This window comes from Procambarus clarkii, chromosome 18 (genome assembly GCF_040958095.1).
Source record: "Procambarus clarkii isolate CNS0578487 chromosome 18, FALCON_Pclarkii_2.0, whole genome shotgun sequence".
Classification (NCBI taxonomy): domain Eukaryota; kingdom Metazoa; phylum Arthropoda; class Malacostraca; order Decapoda; family Cambaridae; genus Procambarus; species Procambarus clarkii.
This window is the reverse complement of record NC_091167.1, coordinates 21,779,819-21,788,404: the sequence shown is the minus strand read 5'-3', so window position 1 is coordinate 21,788,404 and position 8,586 is coordinate 21,779,819.

Sequence of the window (8,586 nt, the reverse complement as noted above, 5' to 3'; positions counted from 1 at the left end):
TGCACTCTGCGAGTCACAGTATATAAGTCCACTGCCTTTGTCTTTTAAAAATTCAGTGGCAAGGTATATATATGCCTGCAAGTTCGGTTTGAGTTGTACTTGCCCAGTCATTGACGCGCTTCATTGCTGTATGTACGAGAGAAGATTGTTCAAATATATTGCATGCACATCCGGTACATCGTCTACCTTCTTCTACAGAGCCGTCGGTATAGCACTGATGCACATCGTTACCCATACTCTTGAGTACTTTCAGTGATGCTTTTCAGTATTAACTGTTTTAATAATGTAGTGTGCACACTATCTTGGGCGCATATACAAAATCAACTGATAGATCCCAGTTACCCAATGGAGTAATTGGCTGATTAATCATTGAGTTATGTACATATTTAATATTTTGATGGAGTTGGCTACCTTGTAGAACCAAAATACATAATCAGATTTCGTTCTTCTATAGACCTCAGGTGAGTGCAGCATATTAGAAAGTTTAGCTTGAAACTTCATGTGTTGTCTAGATCTACTCAATGCCTTCACGCCGAAAACTGTGCTAATAGACAAAATTCTCTCACTTATGGTAGGTAATTTTAACTCTGCTCTCATATTAACTATTCTCGTGGACTTTGGAGCCCCAAGGATGAGACGCATAGCTTCATTTTGCAAGGTTTCAAGAGATTTCGGGTCTTTGTCAGTATACAGTGTGAGATGTAGAGCATTGTAGTCAATCACAGAGCGTATAAATGATACATAAAACATTCTAGCAAGTCTCACGTTAAGTCCATGATTGACACCAACAAGGACCCGCAAGGGCTTTAATCTCTCCCAAAGTCTCCTCTTGAGAGAAGAAAGGTACCCAGGGTCGTTAATGGGGACACCAAGGTATCTGTAAGACTCGCAGTTCTCAAGTGCTCGCCCATCTATATGATAATTGGGTGGTGGAATACCACATGGAATGAGGGCACGAGTTTTCTGTACAGAGATAAGGAGGCCACATTCCTCAGCTCTAGTAGCAAAAGCGTCGAGCAGAACTTGCATTCTAGGTTCGGAGGCAGCCGGTAAACATATATCAGCATAACAAATGACTGTCTTCATTATTAGTTGGAAGATCTTTAATAAGTTTATGCATCAGAACGTTGAACAACAAAGGGCTGAGGACCCCTCCTTGTGGAGTTCCCAGTTCAAAGTGTTTGCTCTCTGTGCTTTTAACACCATTAAACAAAACATATGCTGTTCGATTAGACAAATAGCCCTTTATCCATTTCAGTAATTTTCCTTGTATTCCCAGCTCGGCAAGCTGTTCCAGTATGATTTCTCTGTTTGCTGTATCAAAAGCTGCTGCTAGGTCGATGAAGACTGTTTGAGGGGAAGCTTCAATATGTGCGAAGTACTCGGTAAACTGAGGGGCAACAATATCATGGCATGAGAATCTATGTGAGCAATGCTATCCTCAATGTACTTAATTAATCTATATGTTCCAGTAGGAAAGTTATATTATATTGATCTTCCGGCCTGCGCTCAAGCAGAGCCAACCATCATTCTTGGTGACTACAATGCTAGACACAAGGACATTAGTGGCTCTCGCTTCAGTAACGGTAACGGGAATCAACTGCTGTCGCTACTAAATAGTCACCAAGATGTGCAGATTGTGGGTGACCTTGAACCCACGCATATTTGTGGAGGCATTCTAGACCTCTGTGTTGGTTTTCAACGTCTCTCACGTCTGGTGCACATCATCTATTGTAACAGATTTGTTGTCAGATCATCACCCTAGTTTGACTACTCTCTGTATAGGAAATACCATCCTGCCCGGTGGGACTTTCAAACGCAAACGGGTCAGTGTTCCTCCTGCTCGACGTGAAGACTTTGTTGCTCATGTGTCAGAGTGGTACAGCACTTATGATCCCTCCACAGTCCAGACATTTAACGACGGTCTAGTACAGAGCATTCAGATGTTTGCTGACCCTTTAGGTCGACCTCCTGCACCATCCAATAGTCGGAACGATATGAAAAGTAATAAACGCTATGCCTATTACAATGACCCCAAACTGCGTACTTTGAAACGCACTGCCAGACGAGTTGGGCTTGCATATAGGGAAACACTTACACCAGCAATGCTCAAGCTCTTTCAGAAAGCCTTAGCCAAGGCGAGGGAGCGCATGACAGAGCTCAGGCAAGATAACTGGGAAACTTTTGTTAACAGTCTCAACTCTCACACCCCCCTCAGCCAGGCATGGAAGGATATTAAAAGAATTAAAGGCGATAAGATCGGCCGAGTAGCACACCCTCACCCTCTACACAGAGCAAACGAGTTGGTCGATGCTTGGGCAACCACCTCTAGCTTCAATAATCTTCCCCCAGACATACAGTTCAGATTAAATGCTGGTTACGGAGATCGAGAAAGGCTCGTTGACTTCATGCTCCACAAGGAAGATGAATGCAACGTGCCATTTACTGAGTTTGAATTACTCGCGGCCCTAAACAAAGGCAAAGCCACATCCCCCGGTGAAGATGGTATCACTTATGACATATTGCGTCTGCTCCCTTTAGTACCAGGGAATCCCCTGCTTGAGCTGTATAATATGAGCTATGTTACTGGGGAACTTCCTAACTCTTGGACCAACAGTATAATCATTCCAATTCCCAAGCCAAATCAAGAGAATGCTTTCCGCCCAATTTCCCTTACTAGCTGCATTTGCAAAACATTCGAGAGAACGGTCCTAAACCGTCTCCTCCATAGAATAAGAACCATGCTATCCCCCCAGATATATGGCTTCATGCATGGAAGGAGTGTGCATCATTGCATCACCACCTTTCTTACCCTGCACACTGAAAAGTCATATACCACCTTCCTAGATCTTAAGTCTGCCTTTGATATTGCAAATAGACATGTTATCTTGAGTGAGCTTGCAAGAATGAATATTGGTGGTCGGCTTCTTTGTTGGATCAGGGGTTACTTATCCAACAGGAAGTCATCTGTATTTTTCCAGGAGCATAGGAGTGTCACAAGAGACTTTGAACTAGGTACCCCGCAGGGAGGTGTCCTCAGTCCTACCTTATTTAATATCTTAATAAACACGCTGTTAAACTCTATACCGAGCAAACCCAACGTCCACATCATTAGCTATGCTGATGATATAATGATACACACCACTAGGTATGCTGATGATATAATGAGACTCACCACTGGGTATGCTGATGATATAATGATACACACCACTGGGTATGCTGATGATATAATGATACACACCACTGGGTATGCTGATGATATAATGATACACACCACTGGGTATGCTGATATAATGATACACACCACTGGGTATGCTGATGATATAATGATACACACCACTGGGTATGCTGATGATATAATGATACACACCACTGGGTATGCTAACACGCAGAACACTCTTAACTCTGTATTAGACCCATGTCAGGACCAAGGCATGTTCAACATGCCTGTTCTATGCTACACATGCCAGCAGGTTTACCTTTCTCAGTAAATCATGGGCCAGTCCTCTACAGTATCGTTACAGTGTCAAAACACCACTTCACTTCCAGCAACACACTGGCCTCAATTATAACAAGCCTTAACAGACGGACATTAATTCCATCTCCTAACTCAACTTGGCCATCCCGGGATACGCCGGTCTAAACACCAATACTTCACTAAGTATCACAGATAAATCACTGTCTACACCAACTCGGCTACTTGTTCCCACTGGAACACATCTTGAGTTCAGGACTACCCTAACTGCAAATATTGATTTTCCGGAAGGAACACAACAAGTGGGATATGCAGATGATGTCCTAATACAAGCTCCCACCTTGGGAAAAATTGAACAGTCCATTGAACTCCTTGGAAGGAAATGTACTGAGCTCGGTTTCACTCTCTCCACAAACAAGACGAAGGCATACTCCCATCACAAGCGGAGAGCAAATGAAGAACTGCAAATTAATGGCGTAACACTTAACTGGGTTGACCACTATCGGAACCTTGGCGTCACTGTCGGCTCTAACAAGGGAAAGAAAGAGGAGCCCAATCAACTCATAAGGAACATGCAAAAGTCGAGTCAGGGCACTGAAAGCTATAACCTGGAATGGACATGGAGCCTTTATTGCCGTGCTTAAAATGATGTACACAGCCTATGTGCGCTCCGTCATAGACTATGCCGCACCAGTTCTGTGCACCTACTCCCAAAGCGATATGAAAAGGCTTGAAAGCATTCAAAATGAAGCCATGACAATCATTCTTGGAGTTCCAAGAACTGCCAAAATGTCTAATCTACGAGAGGAGTTGTCCCTCCCCAGTGTTAAAAGCAGAATTAAGGAGCTGAATGCTAAGTATGCAATTAGAATAGCCAAAGATCCCCATTACAATGATATTGCTAAGAAAAACTGAGCTCTGTGCTACTTTCAGGGGGAAACAGGAGAAGCAAAAAATGGCATCACAGATCAGTCTGCTACCTCGAAGATCTTCACCTGCTTGAGCAAGCCCGTGAGCTCCTGCCTGTAGAGAGGTTACCTCCCTGGGAGGATGACTCATGCAAGATCATCATCAATGAAATGGCAATGAAAAAATCCAACATGTTACCACAAGAAATGAGGCACAAGTATCTCGAGGAAATTTATAAAGAAGCCGGAGATGAACTAGATCAAATCTACACTGACGGGTCATCTAATCCTGTCAATGGCAGGGCTGGTGCAGCATACACGGTAATCAAGGATAATACTCTCCAACGCAGAAATGAAGAAAAAGCGCGTATTGAGAACTATGCCTCTTCAACGCAAGCAGAGCTAACTGCCATTGTTATGGCGTTAAGGAACGGAACACTAATGGTGCAGTGATTTGCATCGATTCAAAAGCAACACTGCAAAGCCTAAGTAAAAATCGGGCAGAAAATCTTGCAATACTCGCTGAAATTAAGAGAGCTGTGAGAGTACTTACCAATCAGGGGAGAGTCATCAAGTTTCTGTGGATCCCCTTCCATGTTGGAATATGTGGGAATGAACGAGCAGATGTGCTGGCTGCTGAAGGCCCTGAAGGAGACCATATTGAATACTTCATACCCAAGACTCTACTACAAATTAGAGGTATTGTCAGGCAACATCACCGTGACAAGGTAACTGAGGAAAGGAGGATAGAAGCACAAACCAGTGAATCTGTACGATGGTACAACATGGTTGCAGCTGGCGATCCCAATCATTATGGCCGAAGAGGAGGAGGACGAGGGAGAGAATCAGTAATAGTGAGAATCCGTCTTGGATACAAATATCCATGGAGATATGGAATGGAAACAACAGTTGATCAGCGAAGTTGCAGAATCTGTGGTGAGAGTGACGGACACCGTCTCGAACACTATCTACATAATTGTGAACACCTGAGAGAAATCAGAATTATGTGTAGAATAATAAAGCCCACATTGTTTGAGTTAGGAAAACACTATTTGTCAAATATTGATACTGTTCTTAAAAGATTCCCCCATTTTGCACCCGCAAGATAACGTAAGCTTTTATGGGTTGATAGATGTTAATCTTCTTGTTTGAGAAGCTGTTCACTTGAGACAGTTAAGCAAGTCCCAGCTGTGTCTGGGTACAAGTGACAAGATGAACAACCCAGCGGGTTTTCTTCCTATTGGGGAGTGTTGTACATGCTGCTATGGCGGTATGTCCACTCACAAGATGAGTGGTGCTGCCCAATAAACTCGCCCCTTGGGATAAAATTTAATTTTAAATTTGAAGTACTGTAGGAAGTGACTCCTGATTACATGAGAAGGTTATTGTGGTTAACTGTGTCAAATGTGTTATGCAGGTCAACAAACAGACCTATGGGGTACTCATTTTTGTCAAGTCAAACACATTAATTAGAGTATCAAAAGACCTTCAAATATTTTGAAAAAGGCGGGCAGGATTGATATGGGTCTAAAGTTTATTATTTCAGTGAGATGACCATGTTTATGGACTGGGATTGGTCTAGTCTTTTTAAGAATATCAGGGAAGATTAGAGTTTAAGTGATTTATTGTAATGTTAGGATAAAAGATAGAAGAAAAAGAGGTGATATGATCACTACATTCACAAAAGTAACAGGAATTGACAAAATTGATAAAGAAGAATTCTTGAGACCTGCATCTTCAAGAACAAGAGGTCACAGACTCAAGCTAAGGAAACAAAGATGGCCCCCCCTCCCCCCCCCAAAAATTAAGAAGTTATCTTTTGTAAACAGAGTGGTAGACGGTTGGAACATGGTAAGTGAAAAGTTGGTAGAGGCCAAAACCATCTGTAGTCTCAAAGCATCAAATAGCAATAGAGTATATACAAGAGTTTTTACATTCTTGTAAAGCCACTAGTACGCGTAGCGTTTCGGGCAGGTCCTTAACCCTAATTTCCCTGGAATACGACCCCGCCGAAACGTTTAACAACCAGGCACCCATTCACTGCTGGGTGAACAGAGGCTACAGTTAAGGATTGGCGCCCGGTCAATCTTCCCCGGCCAGGATTCGAACCCAAGGAAAGGCGCTTGCGAAACGCCAGGCGAGTATCTTACCACTGCGCCACGGAGACTGCTGGGAAGATGGGACACCGCAAGCATAGCTCTCATCCTTTAACTACACTTGGGCAAGTATAACTATTTTCTAAAGGAACGAGTGTACAGGCATCTGTAATTTCTATAAAATACGATATTATAAAATAAAGAACATCATAATTGTTGTATTAAATTAGCTGGAACTCTATACCTACACTTCACTTCTCAACTTTGCCGTTTTGAGCTACATTTAATATAGAAAGCCCTCCATTTCAATTTATGCTTCTTATATCAGTTTAAAACTGCATCAACTGAATAAAGAAAAAACAACAAGCGTTCAATGTAATGAAACGCCATTTTCTGGGTAAAACCTGGAGGCTTCCCGGAGCTATCCAGGCTGATATGGATATATTAGATTTCTGGCATCAGTCAATGTGCATGGAGTTCTTGCCTACCGGGGACCGAGCCAGAACCTAGCCCCCTCACAGAGGCATGAGGAGCAATGGCCTATAGAAACCCCCAGTGAGGTTGGAAGCATTCTATGTCTGCCATTGACCGGGTCAGGTACCCGATCAATGGCGACAAGGGGCAAGATAAGTGCCCTAAAACAAACCCCTATTCTGGTTAAGAAATTACTACTGAAAACTGAACTAGTGGACTGAACTCCCCAAACGAAAACGAGTAAATGAGCATGTACAAACAGAAGTACACCTACGAAGGAACAAGAAATAACGGAAGGACTGCCAGGAAACTTCATACCACCACCGAGATGAAGAATGCAGGTGGGACTCCATCAACGAAGCCATCTGCTCACCACACATGTGGTGATAAACTCGAGTCAGAAAGACCAAACGTGAAAACTCGAGGAGAAAATCGAACCAGCCACATAACGGACCGGACTGATCTGCTGAAAGAGGCAGAACCTGCGGGAAGGCCCTCAGGTTCAGACACCGAGCAAGTGACGCCTGAAACCAAGGCTTAGCCGGCCACCAAAGAGCCAAGAAGACTAATCTCCCCTGGTAAGTCTCCAAGCGAGCTAGGACCTGGAGCAACAGCAGTTTGGGTGGAAGAGGTACAGGTAACCCCACCTGTACATGAATGTAAAAATACCAATCTTATGCAATCTCACCAACCTATTAAACCTTTTTGCAAATAAAAATTATTATTATTATAATTATTATTATTATTATGGCAGCACTGTAGTCCTGCCTCAAGGCATTGACCCTGATGGCCTCACAGTTGGGGAAGGGCACTACTTATACCGGAGATGCCTCGACCACGCTGATGCAAAAAGGTCCACCTCTGGGAGCTTGTACGTTCGACAGAGCCAACTGAAGGAGCCGGGGTCGACTGTCCATCCCGTGGAATGAACGGAATGAATGGGAATGAACCGCAACAGGCTGTCTGCCAAGACGTTGGACACCCCCGAATGTGAACGGCCAGGAGAGCCAAACCCCAAGAACTCAGCAGACAAGTCCCCCAAAGTGACCAGTCCCCAAGAGTCAAGAACTGCATCGAATCCCCTCGGTTCATGCAATGAACTACCGGGGAGCAGTGCGAATTAAGCCGGATCGTCGATCAGTGACCCGAACCCTCCAAAGCGACATCCACACAGCTGCGAACTCCCACACTGCGTTGTGCGCCCGACGGAAGAACGGACCCCACCGTCCCTGGCCAGCCTGGTGAGCACTGATTATAAAGCCCTAGCCAAGAGACGATGCACCTGTGAACAAATCTAGTGAGGGCTCAGGTAGGCACCAAGGAACTGAACCTCGAAAAAGCCAGAGGAAGTTGGCGACGCAGCAGCCGACACAAGGCCCCTGGGGGTCGAACCCAGCAATCACTAGAGAGGTGGAAGGATGTCCCTGAAGGAACCAGAACAACCGACAAAGCCAAACCCGACCCGGCAGGGAGATCATCATCACAAGTTTCAGGCTCCCGCACAGAACTTCGAGCAACCGTCGGGTGACCCGGGAGCCCCTCAGAAACAAGCACATGCGGGACTGCAGCCAAAGGAGAGACTCAGATGGGAGAGACAAGGAAGAGGTCCAAGAGTCATACACAAGACCCAGCC